Here is a 19811-nt window from a genome sequence, read left to right on the forward strand (position 1 = left end):
TATCCAGGAGGAAATCATTGTAGATGATCCGCATGTTGATGAAGCACTCTTCTTTGAGTCATCGAGATATGGAGAGTTCCCGAAATCTCAAACCGAATGAAGATAACGGAGTTGCCAAAGGAGATTCCAACACTGCCGAGCCTTCAAATGGTTTAGAGACTCCCCTAGTAAGTGTACCTCCTGTGACCTCTTCATAGAAATATGATATTGCTGATTTATGAATGAATGAGTGAAAGTCCATGCGAGTATACGAGTAATTTTTCCGAAATACGCCACCAGGAAATTTCAGACTTCAGCTTTTAGTAAAAACACCGTAGAATCCTCGTTTGGAGTCGGATTTTCGATATCTGCATATGTATATTCAAGCCTAGGAAATCTCCAAGCTTTATCAGAGAAGCTTTTTGATTTTTGAGCATGTTTAGGGCCTGAAAAATGCGAAACCGTAAACTTACAGGAGATTTTCGGAACTTTTCCAGATTGCATGTCGTCCAATGGTTTGGCCACATCTCCTTTCTCGTTCATCGATCGTTATGAAATTTTTACATGTTGTAGAGGACTTCCATATGAAGAAAATGGTATATAACCCTACCTCAAATTCTTTACCAATTTCTCCCAGTTCGTAGTTTAATACAGGGAAGTGTAGAATCTCTTCAGATGAGCTTGTTTGAAAACGCGTTTCATGGATTCTACACCATTTGCTCATGTTTTGGGTGAAAAATAAGGAACTTAAATGATGTTAGTTAACTTACATTCTGAATTTTATGGTTGCCTTTGATTTTCCTGCTCTAATCTCATGTAATCTTCGTATTAGGTACCAAATACCGAAGTTGAGAATAACGGAACCAATGTTGAAGATTCGAGCAACGTGGTGAATCAAAGAAGTAACATCACCAACTCTCCACCTCCAGGTTATGAGAATATCATTGTTGAATCTGTAGAGGAAACTGAGACTCCAGTTGCTATTGAAACCGAGCAAATAACAGAAGAGACTGTCCCAGAAGAAGATGTTGTAACGACAATGGAGGATGCTCCAGTAGTTGAGAATCGTGTAGTAATACACGAATATCCCAATGCAGGGATTGTTTGTGAGCCTCCATTTGGTGCTCAACTCCCGTATCATGTGTATGTTGGTGGATTCAGCGTTCCTACTGGGTATGCCAACATGTATGAGAAGTTGTGGAAAATGTATGGTCATATTGTTGTTGCCAGGGATCCTGATCGTAGCTACTTCTTGACAATGAAATTGGGAAACATATTGCATGTTATAGATGACATACGAACCAGGGCCAGAAGTACTGTTACTCGAGATGTACTCTTTGATTGGGAGTACAACTTGGAGAATTCTGAGAGACTTGGATTTAACTTGAAGTGGCTTCGTCAGAAGATCAGCATTATCAAGGATGCAGTAGTGAAGAACATCCCTTTTACTAGTAATGCTGTGATGGAGAAAATAACCAAGATTGCTGGGTTGACCAAAAAGCTGGAGTTGGAGAGAGCGGCTTTGCAAGTCTTGGAGAATGCTGAGAAGCAGAAATCATACTTCAATGGATTCTTTTAATTTTCTTTCCATAATCTCATGAACATTGAACTTCCGAGAGATTTGAGGCTTCTAGATTTCGGTTTTGGTTTTTGATTGGTTTTGGATAGGTAAATGATTGAGGATTTTCTTTTGGACTTGATAGGGATTTTTTTTAAAGTAAAAGAACTTTGATAAATTGCTGAATTCAAATATTGAATGCAAGTATTGCAAACGTTTTAGAGGGATTGAAAATACAATGAAAGAAAATCCTAAATGCCAAATCCATATGTTTTGGACGTTCACATCTTGAACTCCAATACCTCAAATGTCCATGTCTTAGGCTTCAAAAGATTTGAGCCATTTCTCACGAATTACTGGTACAATGGCTTTATCATCCATGTCGATCAACTTGTAGTACCCGCCAACCAAGGATTTGGTGATCATGAGAGGCCCTTCCCAGTTAGGCTTCCTCCTTGAACGCTCTTTGAGTTTGACTGCTTTGAGAACTAAATCTCCTTCATGAAATTTGTTAGGCTTGCTTGTACGTGCTTTGAATATCTTCTGCTGGTTTGGAATTCCTCGTGGATTCCACGTTGGTGGAGCTTTCCAATTTTGCGGCACATGTGGACATTCACGTAAAGGAGAGTATGTTGGATAATGCTTGTGGAACCGAGCCAGATCTTCGGCGATGAACCTTACAATGGGGTCCTTAGTTCGGGGAGATTCCAACCATTTAGTGTAGTACTGCTGAGGAGAAACTACCCACTCATAGCATTTGATGATATCTTGGTCATGAGTATGATTGAGTCCCCGGATAAAGGTAGCATATATTAAAGTTGCTAATATGGAATTATGAGGGGGAATAAAACTTGCCTACATGCGGAATCTCCTGATAAATTCATGTGCACTTTCCTCGGGATTTTGTGTGAGTCCTGTTAAGGTTTGGACCTTCTCAAAATGCTCGAAAGGTTGATCATCTTCCGAGTCATAACTTTCTTCGACGGAGAATTGTGCAACTGAGGATGAAGATACCGCAGAAATTCTTCCATCATGAATCCATGCTCTCCCAAGAATCATGTCATATCCCGGATCCTCCTTAATTATAAAGAATTTAGTTTCTGTCCAGGTTGAATCGTTTCTTATGTTGAGAATGATGTAACCGTAAGCCTCCCTGGAGATTCCTTCTTGGTCTCTGACTGAGATAGGAGCATGGGTCGCTTCTTGTCGAGTGATGCCAGCAGCTCTGATGGTTTTCAAAGGGATAATGTTAACATCAATTCCAACATCAACTAATGCTCGTTTGAATTCATTTCCCTTGAGATGCACCATGGTGAGAAGTTCTCATTCGTACATCTCGTTGTCTGTTACTAGAGGTTCAGGGAGCGTCTGCTGGATTGCCAGCCACTTTCCAGACACAATATGGTTCAGCGCATTAAACATATCATCTCTCTGGGCCTTTGACAGGTACAACAACTCGCATACGTGCTCAATTAAGGATTGAACCGCTTCCTTGACCGGCTGCTCGGAGGGTGCGAATGTTCTGATTGGGAGAGGATTTTTGTGCACTCCTTCAGTCCTCAGTTCTCCTGAGTCGGCATTCTCTTTGAATATGCGTTTCAAATTTCTACAATCACTTGTTGGATGACTGACGTACCTATGGAAATGGCAGTAACGTGCGTTTTCCATTTGTTCCGCAGTTGGTTCCTTCTTGACAGGAGGTAGTTTGATTGCACCATCTTGGACCCAGACTTCTAGTAGTTCGATCACTTCTTTAATGGGGAAAGGGAAGTCAGGTACTTCCTGATCATCCTGTTGATTCGATGGTCGTGCATTTCTAGTCTGGTTGTCTTTCCTTGGATCTTTCGGAAGGTAAGACGTTGAAGAAGCATTCTTATGTTGTTGTACCTCGGTTTTTCTCTTTCTCCTTTCAACATTCATGGAGGCTTCAACTACTGTTTGTTGATCAGATGTCAGGCATTGCTGCTTCGATTGTCTTTCGATTCCTCTACTTTGACAGTTTTCGTTCTTTCTAGCAAGGCGGGAGCAGTAGTCGATGATCGCTTGGATGCTTCATAAAGTTCTGAAAAGGTCTGAAAGTGAAGATTCTCCAGCAAAGCGCTGTAAACTGGGATCATGCCATTGATTCACAAGTCCACCAGTTGTTGTTCAGTGACGTTTGGATCATGACAGTACAAAGCTTGAATCCTGAACCTCTTCACATAATCATTCGGATTTTCGGCAGCCTTCTGAGCCATCCTTCCCAAGTCAGAAAGAGTAATTTACTCAGAGACAAAGAAGCACTTCCGGTAGAAAGCATTGATTATTTCTCCCCAATTATTATGCTCCCTGGTGCAATGTTATTGTACCAAGTATACGCTCGACCCGTCAGGGATTTTGAAAACTCTTTCAAGTGGAAAACATGGTTGTGTTCATGCTCTCCTAATGCTTACAAGAATCGAGAGACGTGTTCTCGGGCATTCCCCGTTCTGTTGTAGAGTGTGAACGTTGGAGAAGTGTAACCTTTTGGGAGAGGAATTTTTTGTGCAGCAGCGGGATATGGAGGTTGGTGACGGTGCACGGACGGTGCATGGCCTTTTCCTTGATTCTCCATAAAACGTTCCAGGTCTTCACGGGTGATGAAACTGGCAGGTTCAGGTTCTGCAGCTTTGCGGGTTTCATAATTTTCAGGGACTGGAATAACTTCGGGATCAACAGTTGGAGACGTTTCCTTGTATTTACCTTTCTCTTGAGTTTTGTATGACATCTTGTCAGTGAGAGTTTTGAGATAATTGCATAACTCTTTCTGTGTTGCAGCCATGTCAATCTGATTTTTGGCAAGAGTCTCTTGCACCTTGATAAGATCACCTATGGTAGGCAGATTTTCTATGATTTCCTTGGGAGACCGGCCGAAGAGAGGATGGTTTTCCAAGTTGGTTCGAGGAGGAGTAGTGTCACCACCATTGTTGGAAGCAGGAATGGTTTCTGGAATACCACTGTTGTTACTAGTGCCAGCGATGTTTGCGTTAGGATTTGTAACTGAACCTGACCTAAGATAAACCATTTTGTGAAAATTTGAAATTGCAACCGAGAGATTAATCTCCCACTATGGTCGCTAATCTGTAGATGGGGAAAAACGATCCGCCGGTTTTTTGGGAAAGTGGAGAGTCGAGCGTGCTGTCGAGACTCCTCAGCCGGGAAAAATGTTAATCCTCACACAGATGCACCGCTACAAAGAGGGTGGTTAGATTCGGGAAATCAATTTATATGACTCCAGCCTAAACCAAGAAAATGGCTTTTCCAGAGTCTATTCGGTTGCAAAGAAGGAGATGGGTTGATCTGTAGGAGGGAAGCTGAGAGTTGTGTGGGATCAGTGATGATCAAGGATTGTGGGTGTGTTGAAGGTTTCTGCAATATTGCTGAACTGCTGAAGTTGAGTTCTGCGAATAAGTTTATATCGAGTTGTTGATGGATAATGATGATATTCGATTCATCCTCTCTAATGTCCTTGATTTAGACTTATTTATATTGCAAGAATGATGTACCACTGATCCCTGTAAGTGTGACGGTTTCTTGAGTGAAAGAGTGAGAAAGTGGGAGATCGTGGTAAAATCAGTTCCATGTCGTGCGGAGACTTGACTGATCGTGCACCCACTACTTTGCTAACTCCTTCCACCGTTTACACGACTTATGCACATTTCTCATTGTGGATGAATCCACGTGGCGTAGACCGCCATACCAAAACCCTGAGTGATATCCCCCATTTGTGACGTGATTGAGATTTCACGAATCGTGGAGTCTGAAAGGCAGACGTGTATTAGTTGGTCAGTTGTTGACTGATTTAGATATTGAGTCTAATTTTGTTGAATCGAGCATAAGTGGTGAATGCTCGGTGATTCATGGATTGAACATGTAGTTCTCTGAGATGTCAATGATTTACTGACTAGAGACTGAGCAAGTATTGCTCAACTCGACGAATTTCCGAATATTGAGAATTTGTCGAGCAACTGAGAAAGTATTGCTCAATTCGACGAATTTGATAATTTTGGTGTGCAACTGAGCAAGTGTTGCTCAATTCACCAAAACATTGAATATTGATAATTTGATGTGCAATTGAGAAAGTGTTGCTAAATCCGACAAACTACTGATGAATTACCGAATATTGATGGTTGGATCAATATTCGAGCAACTGAGCAAGTATTTCTCAATTCAAAGAATTATTTACTGGTGCCGTGACCCAATAAAATATTAATCAAAAATATTGGTGAATTTCCGAATATTATTAATTTGGATGTTGATTGCTGAATCAACATAATTTTGTGTTTGAATTTGCTCAGAATGGTGATTCGTGGAGCGTTTGTTCGAAACCCTATTTTTTTGATCAATCCTTCAACAATTGGTGAATTGTTGAAAATTGGTCATGAGTGAAGAGGGTACCGACCACATGGGATGATGAGCGTCCATGTGATGCTCAGTGCTCGAGTGAACACGCACCAGGTTTCTCAGTTTGAGAGTTGGTGAAAGAACGATGATTAAATGCAGGTTTCATCATTTATTGAAATACTGTTGGATTCAGTGTTAGGTGACAAACCTAGGTATGAGAGATTAGGACCAACCAAGAGAGCATGGGGCCGGCTCTTGGTGGTCACGGGGCCAGTTGTTGGTCATTTGAAGGGTTCTCCAGTTGGTTGGAGAGAGTTCGGACCCAGTATGAGCAATTGAACAAATTAGGTAAGAATTATGAAAACATGTGGGACCGGATTTGTGCAAGCCCTAGGAATGACTCTGGTCGATCATGGAGGCATGCACGTGTTTTCGTGGTGTCTGAGTTTCTATACTGAGAGTTTCAGTATTTTCTGATGCGCATTCGAGCTGAATTTTCAGAAGAGTTTCATCTTGACTGAGAATTCTCGATTTTTGTTGGAATGAGCATGTTTTCTCAATTCATCAATATTTTGAAAATATTAAAATAAAAGTGTTTGAATATTTAAAATTGCCGTGAGAGGCTATCCAGTCGTGCGACTATGTTGGCTTTTGGTTTTTCGTGATTTGAGAAAATATGGAGAAATCATGAATTTTGCTCAAACCCAGGAGTTTCATGAATTGAGGAAAATAATAATTATGCAAGATTAGGGATTGCAAGGTGTGGGACCGACCATGGATAGGGCATGGCCTGCGGGCTAGGTTTCCCGGTACCGCACACCTTTCCCTATTTTATTATATTTATGAATCCTTGAAGTTATGGAGAATCCACGAGTTTTTGTTGAAACAGAGGAGTTTCGTGAGATTAGGGAATAACAATTATAAAAGGCTAAGGATTGTGAGGTGTGGGACCGGCCACGACTTATGCATGGCCAGCCGGTTAGGTTTTCCGGTCCCGGACACCTCTCCTTATTTTATAATAATATTATTTCGTGAATCCACTAAGTTATGGAGAATTCACGAGTTTTGCAAAAACAAGGAAAGTTGCTAAAACCAAGGAGTTTTCGTGAGTTCACAAAATAACAAAAAATAAGGAAAATAATGGGAGAGGCACGGGCCAACCATGGCTAGGCACGGCCGGCCGGCTAGTGGGCCCAGCCTTGGGCGCCTCTTATTATTTTATTAATATTCATTGTTTTCTCTTGTTTTGCGAAGGATTCCTCATTATTTCATATTTTTCGGACACTCGTTCGTGCATCCGGGTGCTCAGTCGTGCATCATTGTCGAGTACACTCGCACCATTTTTGTGGGGCTTACTCAGTGATGGTCCATATGCCCGGTTGTTGGATATTTATTACTGATTTATGAAATTCAGTGGAGAATAATTCATGAAACTGAGTAATAAGATGAATAGTTATTTTATTATCAATCCATAAAATCAGCAGCGGATTGGACTATGGATTCAGAATAATAAAATGATAATTTCATCACCATCTCATGGAATCGCAGATTTGACCATAAAATTGGAGTAATGAAATGAGCGGTGATATCACCATTCCATGGGACCGTGGTGATTCGACCATGAAATCGGAGTAATATCTATTACCATTTCATGAGATCATCCGTGGATTCGATCATGAAATCAGAGTAATAAAATAAGTGGTGATATTACCATTTCATGAGATTAGCCGTGGATTCGACCATGAAATCGGAGTAACATCTATTACCATTTCATGAGATCAGTCGTGGATTCGGTCATGAAATCGGTGTAATACATTTATCTATTACCATTTCGATCATGAAATAGGAGTAATGAGATAAGATAGATTATCTTCTAGGAATTCAGTGGTGAATATGACCTAGAATTTAATCTCTTGCGTATAGTCAGTAAATCAACAAGTGTTGCTAATGTCCCGAAGACGTTTTGCCCTCTCAACATTTCATGTATGGAGGACCGCTTGAGTCTATACACGGGTCTCTTTACATAGTCAGGAACAGTGAGTATCACCGTTCTGAAGACGTTATTGCTCTCAATCTTATGGAGAACCGCCTAATTGTTCTTCTATGTAGAGGAAAATTCCTCTATGTAGTCAGGGAACAGTGAGTGTCACCGGTATCCTGAAGGCGTTAATCTCTCAATCTTACGGAGAACCACCCAATTACGTTATTCTACATAGAGGCTATGATGAAATGCCCGGTGTCGAACGCTCCGGAGAGGCCTTTCGAGCGACATATGCATCATACTTCGTAAAACACGAATCATCACATGGATCTCTGAAGCCGTGTCAGAAACATGTAGTATCATGATTTTACGGTTTTGACCTTTGTTGAAAATCCATCATCTACATTTGTCTGCCAAAATATCTGACCGATCGATAAGACATAGAACACACTACATAACTCTGTTTTTGGTCTAGTCTCATTCATGCACTCATTTATTTATTTTTGTTTCTCTTTTTTAAGACTCTCTCCACAAATTACTAAACCATTTGGATTTTGATACGATTCACTCTATGATACATACACATTCGTTTATTAGGTTATCCATTTTCTAACATTATATCATAAATCATTTGCGAATCAATTGTTTTTGATTTTGTTAGAGCATTGCTCGGTCGAACTCACAAGTGTTTCTATATCAAGATTGTCGTCAAATTTAGTTGTCAAAACTATATCTTGATTTCTAGTCTACAATTAGTTGAGTCTCGGTCTATGATAGAGGTAGGTGAGAAACGAATCAGTCATCATTTGCGGTCTACCTTTTGAAGGCGAAGATCAACCGAAGATTTTGGAGAAATTCATCAACAAAAGTTAAGTGAAGACTGAACCACCTATTTCTCAAGTTATATTCACTACACATCTTCTGAGATTGTGTCGCATAACTAATTAGACTAGCATACATAGACAAGAATTTCGAGTCGATAATTACTTATTTAGTTTACGAATTTCTCGTAATATGATGACTAAGCTTAATGAACATTTGTTCATACTTGATCAAATTCGGTGGAGAAAAATTTACTGTTCGGAACCAAATCATGATTCAAGATTATTATTCGAAAATAGCCTAGAACAGTGATATGTGTCATTGGTATTTTTCAAGAATGTTTTAAATTTAACATCTTTTGTTTGAATCGTTGGTTTACTGTGAATTTTTGATATGTTGTATATTATTGATTCATGTATGTCCCTGTAAAGTTTGAAAATGATCAGATAAAGTCATTACCATGGAACATATAATGTAATATGGCTGCAGTTAATTTGTTTGCATAAATGCTTGAAAGAAATTCATGTTTTCAAGCCATGGTTGCTTATGTTATTTGTGAAAATGATTTATAAAAGGAAATGAGTTCATGTTTTACCGTTATATGGAACATGTTTCATGCTAACGGCGGGTAATGATCCCGAGAGTTAAATGGGTAATGATCCCCATGGAACTTGTGTTTCCCGACCATCGATGACGGCTGTGCGTGCTGGTAAACGATAGGTGGATGTACGAACCAAGGTTTTCGTACCATGAATGAAACGGGTAATGATCCCCCAGAGCAGATAGGTATGATCCCCATAGGAACTTTTTTCCTGGCCATCTATGGAGGTTGTCTGTGCCGATAAACGATAGGTGGGTATACGAACCAAGGTTTTCGTACCGTGAACTCATGGTGTCTCTGTGACTGTATTAATATTTGACTAATTAATGAATGACTTGTTGACAATTATTTTGTTATTATAAACTCATGGCTTGTGGTGACAATATTAATTTGTGAATTGTGTGTTGAAATCTAGATTAAATGATTTGTTGGAAACATAATTGGTGTTATGAACTCATGCGTTGAAATTCAAATGGATGAATTGTTGAAAACTTAATTGTGCTATGAATCGATGATGTCGTAAGTTGGATTATTTATCTGAAATACTATTGATATTGTTTGTTATTGAAAATATAATTGAATCCTCGAAGTTGTGCAAAGTCTCTTGTTGTATGTTCTCTTTGATTGATTGATTTTTATTTCACATCTTTGGAGAATGGGGATGCATCCTATTGAACTGTCATCTCACCCCAATTGACATTCCTTGTAGATTTATTAGAGTTGTGAAGCGGAAGCTAGGAAAGAGTAGCTTAGTGATTCAATTGTTTACTTGTATCAGTTCGAAATGCAAATCGATATCAAATTTTTAATATATAATATTGTTAAGGATAAATTAAACATAAGAAATGATATCTTTTCCTATTGACTAATTTTGATATATATTAATCTGATTTAATTTAAAATAAAAATAAATTTTTAAGTCTTTTTCCGACCTGTAATGCTTCGAGTTCGGATCTCCATATGGGTTGGACCCTGGTCCGGAACTCGGGGTGTTACCATACATGGAAACGGTTATCGCTGAAACCAGGCTGAACCAAACCGATTAGCAGAAAACCGAATCTAGCCATGTACTAATGGTTGGTTTTGGTTTAAAAAGATAAAAACCGAGAGTAATGGTTTCGGTTTTGGTTTGATATAAAAACCAAACCGAACACCCATGGTAAAACCGATTAGTTTTGATGTAATAAATATCAACCATTAGATCTACCTTAAATTAGATTTAAACATAAATGTATATATTTAATTTCAATGTAAAATTTGAAGTGTAATTTTTTGTGTAATATTTAATTTCAATGTAAAATTTGAGGTGTAATTTTTTGTGTAACTATATTTTTATTTTGTGTTATTTTTAACTGTCAGTTACATGTGTAAAACCGAAGCGAATGGAAAAACTGGAACCCAGGGGTAAAACTAAAAACGGAAATCGTTATCTAATGGCACGGTTTTTTTTTTTTGAAAATTGAAAAGCGGGAGTAACGATTTCGGTTCTGGTTTGAGAAAAAACCAAACTGAACCGGCCATGTACACCCCTATCAGGAGTTCTAAGCTTAGAGGTTGGAGCTAACACCATTTTGAACTTTTCCCCTATGATGTACCCGGTGTTCAAATCTTTTTGAAAAGGCGAGGGTACCCAAATATACCTCAAGCTAAAACTTTTTCTGCCTATAAGTCCTTTCTTCGAAAGTGATTGTTTTTGGACTGAGTCGAGACAATACAACTAATCGGTTCGCACTTTGTGTGATCGTCTATGGATACGATATCGAGAAAATACAACAACGAAATATGTTTACTTGATAAAAAGGTTCGGACTTAACCAAACACAATAGGATTGCTTATCAAGTGAATAAGAATTAACGTTTGTGTGAATTACTTTAATTATAATAAAACAATTATAATGCGGAAATATAAAGTAAATGACACAACAAGATTTTTTTAATGAGGAAACCGCAAATGCAGAAAAACTCCGGGACCTTGTCCAGAATTGAATACTCTCAGGATTAAGCCGCTACACAAAATTAAACCTAACTTCGTATAGTTGAGACCAATCAACTAAAACTATAGTTCAGCTAGTTCCGTTTGTATTACCAGGCCTCCAACTTATGAATAAGTCACGTACTTGGAACAATTCCTTTGGTTCGTATTCCAAACAGTAAAGGAACAACAAATATGTTTGGTATCAACTCTCTTCAACCAAGTGATGTGAGTTCGACAAGGGTACTTCTTTTTATCTCAAATAAACTCCTTCGTCAGGTTCTTAGATCTATATTATGTTCAACTACCGAAGTAATTGTTAAGATTTTGCAACCAATACTTTTAATCACAAAGAATTCTATTGATGCCGATCTACACAATTAATCAATCCAATCTACCACAAGGATAAACCGATTATAGTTGCATCCTCTTATACCGAAACAAGTATTGTACACACCAAAGATTATGAACCCAAAATCAGAAATCTTCAATATCTTCTTTGTCTTCAAATCTTCTTATATCTTCAATAAACACCTGCACACAACAACTTGAATCTTTTGTGATCAATCACGCACATAACGGAGTCTGTTAACAATGGATTATCACAAGATCGTCTTTAGAACTAACAACAATCTAAAGATCCCTATCTAAACTTCGATCTAGTTTGAGTGAATATTATGTCAGAAGAGAAGATTATCAAGCATAAACAAACTAGGTGCAATCAAAGTTCAACCACCGTTAGTCAATCAGATCAATCAAAAACACAAGATAAACTGCAATTATCTAGTTTCCCACCAAAGGTACTCGCAGAGCTTGTCAATCCCAAAGAAGACTTTAAACTGAGCGTCCGTAAGAGATTTCTCCTAATTAGGTTACTCTCCTCTCCGAATAGGCGGCTACACCAGTAACAACACAACAGAGGAAGTTTGCTGTCACGAAGGATTCGTTTGATAGAGATACAAATTTCAAGTATTTATAGACAAGGAAGTTCGGACACCAAGGAATTTCCAAAACCAAAAAAATTCTCAAAGATATTCAATATATTCCAAATTCGGTTTCCTTAATTTCTGGAAATGCTCTGTCCAAAATAATGACCGAAAATCTCTTTGGAAAATCTCAACTAGTAAATGTACATTACTAATTCTCATTTTCCTAATATAAAATTAACAACCTTAAATAAAAGATTCTTAACTTATTAATATTTTGATCCTGGGATTTTCTTCCTTTATCTATTAAAGAATAACTTTGAACGATTAAAAGGTAAACATTATTGTACGTGTTCAAAGTATGCCGACAATTAAAAGCTAACTTTGTAAGTCCTCTTTCATACTTACAACCTTGAAACTGATTTTCCACACTTCCAAACAAGTTTAGAATTGGTTCATCTGACTTTCAAGAATTATGCGATTGATTAAGAAACACTCAATCACAGATTATGGGTTTAACGGTTCTACCAAAACAAGTTTCGGTTCTACCTCCATGTGAGTACTGTGCATAGTCACACTAGCTTTCCAAAATTCGGTTGACTAGGTACTAGGATCGGTTCCCCACATATATATGGTATCTAACTTATATGTGTTTCACATGTCCATAGGGTCGGTTCCCCTTTCTGCTACAAACTTGTTGCACCTCATACAAGGATTGATTCCCCTTTGTGATGTGTTGCAGCTCTTCATAGAATCGGTTCCCCTTTACCCAGATTCGGTCAAAAAAATCACAAACTCGATCATACCATCTCAGGTGATTACTTAAGATCGTTTCACTAATAAAAGTCATACCAATACATAAGTCAGTCCTTTGTGAATAGTTTTACCAAGAACAAAACCAAGTCGTGAGCGGTTATACTAAATCACACATATTGGATGTTCACAAGATATGCAATGAATAACAATCCCAATGACTCCTGGCGATTTCCTTTTCGATTCATAAACAAGTTTATCAACTTACTTCCTTAAAACACATGTAAAAACATTGTTTCCTACGATGAAATCCTCACCTCATACCCATACATAATCACAATATCATTTAAAAGATTATGTCGATGTCTTATCTACAAAGTTTAATGGTTAAGCAATAAACCTAGTATTGTATTCCTTAATACTATGTCTATCTAGAGTTTTCATGCTTCGCAGTTTGGTTTTCAATATGCACGACTTGAAAGATACGTTAGGGAATGAAACAGTTCAAGTCAAACATCACCAACCTCAAGTGGAAGGATGATTTGGTCGTTGTAGCTCCTTGCTTCTTCACTTCTTCAAGTCTTCTTAATACTTGTAATGTCTCATATCCTAATACTTTTCAAGCTAACCTATACGAAGTTGACTCTAGTATATAATCAAGCGACTTCTTAAATGAGTTTTGATTCACTAAAATATGACAACCAAACTTGACATACCAATGATTGGTGGGTTTAACCGAGCTATGATCTAACAATATTCCCCTTTGTCAATTTTGGTGACAAAACTCTTACAATCATATGGATAAACAAATTACAAGAATTCATTACACATACGCTTGATTCTCGAATTCAACAACACAATAACCTGCATTCATTCAATCCATAAATGTCGTTGTTGACATTATAATAACAAAGCTAATATTCCCTCTAAAGGTGAGATGGGTAGATTTCATCAATCCGCACGTCTTTGTTATACCAATTAATATGATATGCTACTCCCCCTTAGTCTATGCTTTCACTATTTCGTTAGATAACGTTTAAGCACAATTTTTTTTTCCTTAGTGATACCAATCAACATAAAATCAATACCAGTATCACTTGTTTACTTCATATATTTCTCCCACTTTTTATCACAAAATAATAAAGAAACGAAAAAATAAAGGACAACACGAAAAGAATCTTACAAATCTCAAAATAGACTTGCAAACCTATAGAGTTAAGCACGAGGGTTCCACACACCTTTTTTGATAACCAATATCAAAACCGGAACTACAAAGTAATTTGTTTTGATATGTTATCAAGGAAACAATTTCCCGAAGCAATTTTCCCAATTTATTTTAGCAAACCAAATAAACAACTAAGCACCTTAGTCCCTTTGCTAAACCGATTGTACAAATACAATCGCTTCATTCGATAAGACCAAAATAAGTATAACTCTATTTTTCTCATCAGGTTCTAATTATCCATATAACTTAGACCTTTCAATTTTAAACAAGACAAGTACTAGGTTAATTAACTAGCATTTATTGTTAAGGCATTCGATTAGACTTGAATAACCGAAACCTCCACTTTGATAAGTCTAACTAAGATAAACTTAGTTTCTCTTATCCGGAGTCGAATTGGACTAAAAAACTCATCCCGTAAACATTTTCTTTGTTAAGCCATAAATAATTCATACAAACCAAAATAAACAAACTTGCATAATTATTCACCTCAACCGGGAGCAATTGAATCAACATAAGCATTAAAACACCGCAATTGCACCGAAATTTTGTAAGCCTAAATAATTGATATCACACAATAAAGCAAGATAACAATAGTTTTTCTTAACTGGAACCAATTGAATCACACACACATCCATACATGCGTCATGGAATAAAACATCAATTGTATCAAAATTTTGTTAAGAAAAGCAAAATATATATGAAATAAAATCAGGTTTTTCTTAAACAGGAAAATAATTAACTAACAAGATTGTTACCTTAAATTTCTCATCCACTTTTCCAATATGTTTGCATCTTCTTCCAGGAAGAATTGATATTGAAATATCATTATGTTGTCATCCTTATGCAAAACAAAAGAATAACAACAACCAACCTTTACCAGAGAAATGTTGAAAATCGGTTTTAACAATTGCAAGCAAAAGTTGAAAACCGTCGAAACACATATGCTTTCATGCTAAACCAAAACCGATTCAACGTATTGTGACTTTTTCACATATTGTTTCTACCAGAACCCCTCATGATCCTTTGATAAAGCCTACTAACATGGGCTAGAACTTAATCTTGCTAAATCAAAAAGTCACCCAAACCATAAGGGTTAACAACATTATGAGATCGAATATCAAGGTAATAAAACCGAAATCAAACATCCCATAAACATCCATAGCAATAATAAAGCATTCAAACACAGGGTATGTAAATCTAAAACTATCACAAGAAAAATTATAAATCAAATAATTTTATTCATAATAGACCTAATACAATTATTGAAAAAAATCAAAAATGATGTCTATTTCTCTTGATTAAGTATTACAACAAATAACTTAATATCTAGTGGTGCTCTTATTGTTCACTGAGGTTTCTTCAGTGTTCAAACTTTTGAAGCATGTCTCAAGAGACTTGTCAGCAACCACTTCATGTTTCTCTAGCTCTTCAATTAGAACCTTTATTTCAGTAAGAACTCCTCTTGTTCCTTCAATCTTTTCTTTTACCCAATCTTGATGTCGAACAGTCATAACAATATTGGTTTCTAGTTCTTCAAAACCTTGGATATATTGAGACATATTATCAGAACGAATCCACTTGGCTTTGGTTGTATCTTGTTTGTTGTAAGACAACAAACATGACTCATCTTGTGATCCAACTGAACTATCAGAATCGTAATCAGACATGATACGTGATATGATTTTCTTCTTCCTCTCTGTATTGATTCCTTAACAATCTTTAACCTTTTGAGCTTCCTCCTTATTAGCCTTTGAGATACTGTGAGTTATTGGAGGCATGATTGCTTATATATACATATATATAATATTTATCAAGGTATCAGAATACATACAAGAGATAATTTCCCTTTAAAAAGAGACAACTTCCGGACCGAAAGATATCAGTGGAAACCGAAATATTAAACAATATATTTCGTTTCCTTTGTCTGAACTTCCCAAGTTGGAAGGTTTATTAAAATCCAAAAATTCCAAATATAACCTAATTTTGGAAGATTATGATAAACATGAACATCTTTACACAACTATGGATTTGCAACTACCCATAAAGTTTCACAATAATCTGATAAACAACTACACAAACGAATGTGCTCCAGATTTATTGTACCTTTCCCATCCGTGAATAAGTGCACGAAAGAGGATGAGAATGCACAATTTTGATACAACTAGGTTGTATCGGAGTAAAATTTTTTCTAGCTTACAGTGAATATCAGAAACATAGTTCATGTTTCTTTTAGGGAATTTCTTCCCAAAATATTTTCTCCCAAGACGATGATCTTTTCTAACTCTAGAGATATGATCATGTCGAGAAACTGTACTGACGTGAGAATTTTCAGAGATAAATAAATCTCTTTTAATTCTTTCAATGAGATTTTCATAAGATTTTCTCATTCTAAGGACTTCCTTATGATCCACATCAGTGTGATTATCCGAAACAATTATCGGAAACTCCTGATTGTTTCTTTTGGCAGAGATTCTCTCTTTCCCTTTCTTCTGGAATCGTTCTTCATCAAAACAAGGATTGTTTCGATAAGGATGAGGAGGAATCTTTTTTCCAGAAGCAATTACCAACTCTTTCCTCTAATTCTTTTGATTTGATCTTATCGGGTAGTGGTATGACCTGTCTTTCTACTGAGGAATGGTCTTTCAGTTTTTTAAGAAAAGAAACTTCCTTCAATATTTTTGTCACCGTATGTTGAAGAAGTATAAGTTTCCTGTCAAGTGACTGAAAATTGTATTCCTTAAGATCACTTTCACGGAATTGGTTCAAAGTTTCCTTTGTTAAAGATTTCGTTTGATCATCAGTAGATTTAGAAGCTGGTTTTTCATCCTCTTCTGACTTGATGTAGTTAGGCAGACTACCATCATCTTGATATGTTTCAGATGTGACTAAACCGATTTTATCACAGTCTGTAAAAGTCGAGCAAGGACTTATAGTTTCCTTGGCATCATAAGAAATCACAACAACATCATTAGTCAGAGTCATAGGATATGTCTCTTTAACAGTAAGAGATTTACCAAGAGCTTCTAGTTTGACAGTGAGATCCATATTCTCTTTGGCCAGACAATTCAGTGTAATGTCTTTATCTCTGATCTCCTATTTAAGAAGATTTATCTCTGTCTTTAATAACACCACTTTAGAAGACAGAGATTTTATAGGCTTTAGGAGTTTTACCAACTCTTTATCAGCATCTTCCTTTCCATCAGAGATGGACACAAATGTTTTCGCAACTCCTGGATCATGAGTCAACGAAGTAGTAACATCTTCAACTTTTGAGTATTCAAACTCTTGCATAACGTTAACTGAGTCAGACATACATTCAATTTCTTATAGGTTGGATCGCACCAAAAACAGATTGTTAGATTTTTTCGTGTTTGCCTGCTCTTATACCAATTAAAAAGGCGAGGGTACCCAAATATACCTCAAGATGAAACTTTTCCTACCTATAATTCCTTTCCCCGAAAGTGATTGTGTATGGACTGAGTCGAGACAATACAACTAATCGGTTTACACTTCGTGTGATTGTCTATGGATACGAGGTCGAGACAATACAACAACGAAGTATGTTTACTTGATAAAAAGGTTCGGACTTAACCAAACACAATAGGATTTCTTATCAAGTGAATAGGAATTAACGTTTGTGTGATTTACTTTAATTATAATAAAACAATTATTATGCGGAAATATAAAGTAAATGACACAACAATATTTTGTTAACGAGGAAAACGCAAATAAATTAAAACCCCGGGACCTTGTCCAGAATTGAGTACTCTCAGGATTTAGCCGCTACAAAAAATTAAACCTAACTTCGTATAGTTGTAACCAAGCAACTAAACCTATAGTTCACCTAGTTCCGTCTGTATTACCACGCCTCCAACTTATGAATAAGTCATGTACTTGGAACAATTCCTTTGGTTCGTATTCCAAACAGTAAAGGAATGACAAATCTGTTTGGTATCAACTCTCTTCAACCAAGTGACGTGAGTTCGACAAATGCTCTTGCGTTTATCTCAAATAAACTCCTTCATCAGGTTCTTAGATTTATCTTATGTTCAACTACCGAAGTAATTATGTTAAGATTTTGCAATCAATACTTTTAATCATAAAGAATTGTATTGATGCCGATATACACAACTAATCAATCCAATCTACCACAAGGACAAACCGATTATAGTTGGATCCTCTTATACCGAAACAAGTATTGTGCACACCAAAAATTATGAACCCCAAATCAAAAATATTCAATATCTTCTTTGTCTTCAAATCTTCTTAGATCTTCAATAAACACCCCACACAACAACTTGAATCTCTTGTGATCAATCACGCACAGAACAGAGTCTGTTAACAATGGATTATCACAAGATCGTCTTTAGAACTAACAACAGTCTAAAGATCCCTATCGAAACTTCGATTTAGTTTGAGTGAATCTTATATCAGAATAGAAGATTCTCAAGCATAAACAAACTAAGTTCAATCAAAGTTCAACCACCGTTAGTCAAATAAATCAATCGAAAACACAAGATAAACCGCAATTATCTAGTTTCCCATCAACGGTACTCGTAGAGCTTCTCAATCCCAAAGAAGACTTTAAACTGAGCGGCCGTAAGAGATTTCTCCTAATTATGTTACTCTCCTCTCCGAATAGGCGGCTTCACCAGTAACAACACAACCGAGGAAGTTTGCTGTCACGAGGGATTCGTTTGCTAGAAATGCATACTTCAAGTATTTATAGACAAAGAAGTTTGGACACCAAGGAATTTCCAAAACCGAAAATATTTTCAAAGATATTCAATATATTCCAAATTCGGTTTCCATAATTCTTGGAAATGCTCTGTCCAAAATAATGACCGAAAATCTCTTTGGAAAATCTCAACTAGTAAATGCACATTACTTATTCTCATTTTCCTAAAATAAAATTAACAACATTAAATTAAAGATTCTTAACTTATTTATATTTCGATCCTGGGGTTTTTTTCCTTTAGCTATTAAGGAATAACTTTGAACAATTAAAAGGTAAACATTACTGTACGTTCAAAGTATGCCGACATCCTTACTTTGTAAGTCCTCTTTCATACTTACAACCTTGAAACCGATTTTCCACACTTACAAACAAGTTTAGAATTGGTTCATATGACTTTCAAGAACTATGCTATTGATTAAGAAACACTCAATCAAAAATCATAGGTTTAACGGTTCTACCAAAACAAGTTTCGGTTCTACCTCCATGTGAGTAATGTGCATAGTCACACTAGCTTTCCAAAATTCGGTTGACTAGGTACTAGGATCGTTTCCCCACATATATATGGTATCTAACTTATATGTGTTGCACATGTCCATAGGATCGGTTCCCCTTTCTACTACAAACATGCTGCACCTCATACAAGGATTGATTCCCCTTTGTGATGTGTTGCACCTCTTCATAGGGTCGGTTCCCCTTTACCCAGATTCGGTCAAACAAATCACAAACTCGATCATACCATCTCAGGTGATTACTTAAGATCGGTTTCACTAATAAAATTCATACCAATACATAAGTCAGGCCTTTGTGAATAGTTTTACCAAGAACACAACCAACTCGTGAGCGGTTATACTAAATCACACATATTGGTTGTTCACAAGATATGCACTGAATAACA

This window comes from Papaver somniferum, chromosome 6 (assembly GCF_003573695.1).
Source record: "Papaver somniferum cultivar HN1 chromosome 6, ASM357369v1, whole genome shotgun sequence".
NCBI classification, from domain to species: Eukaryota; Viridiplantae; Streptophyta; class Magnoliopsida; order Ranunculales; family Papaveraceae; genus Papaver; species Papaver somniferum.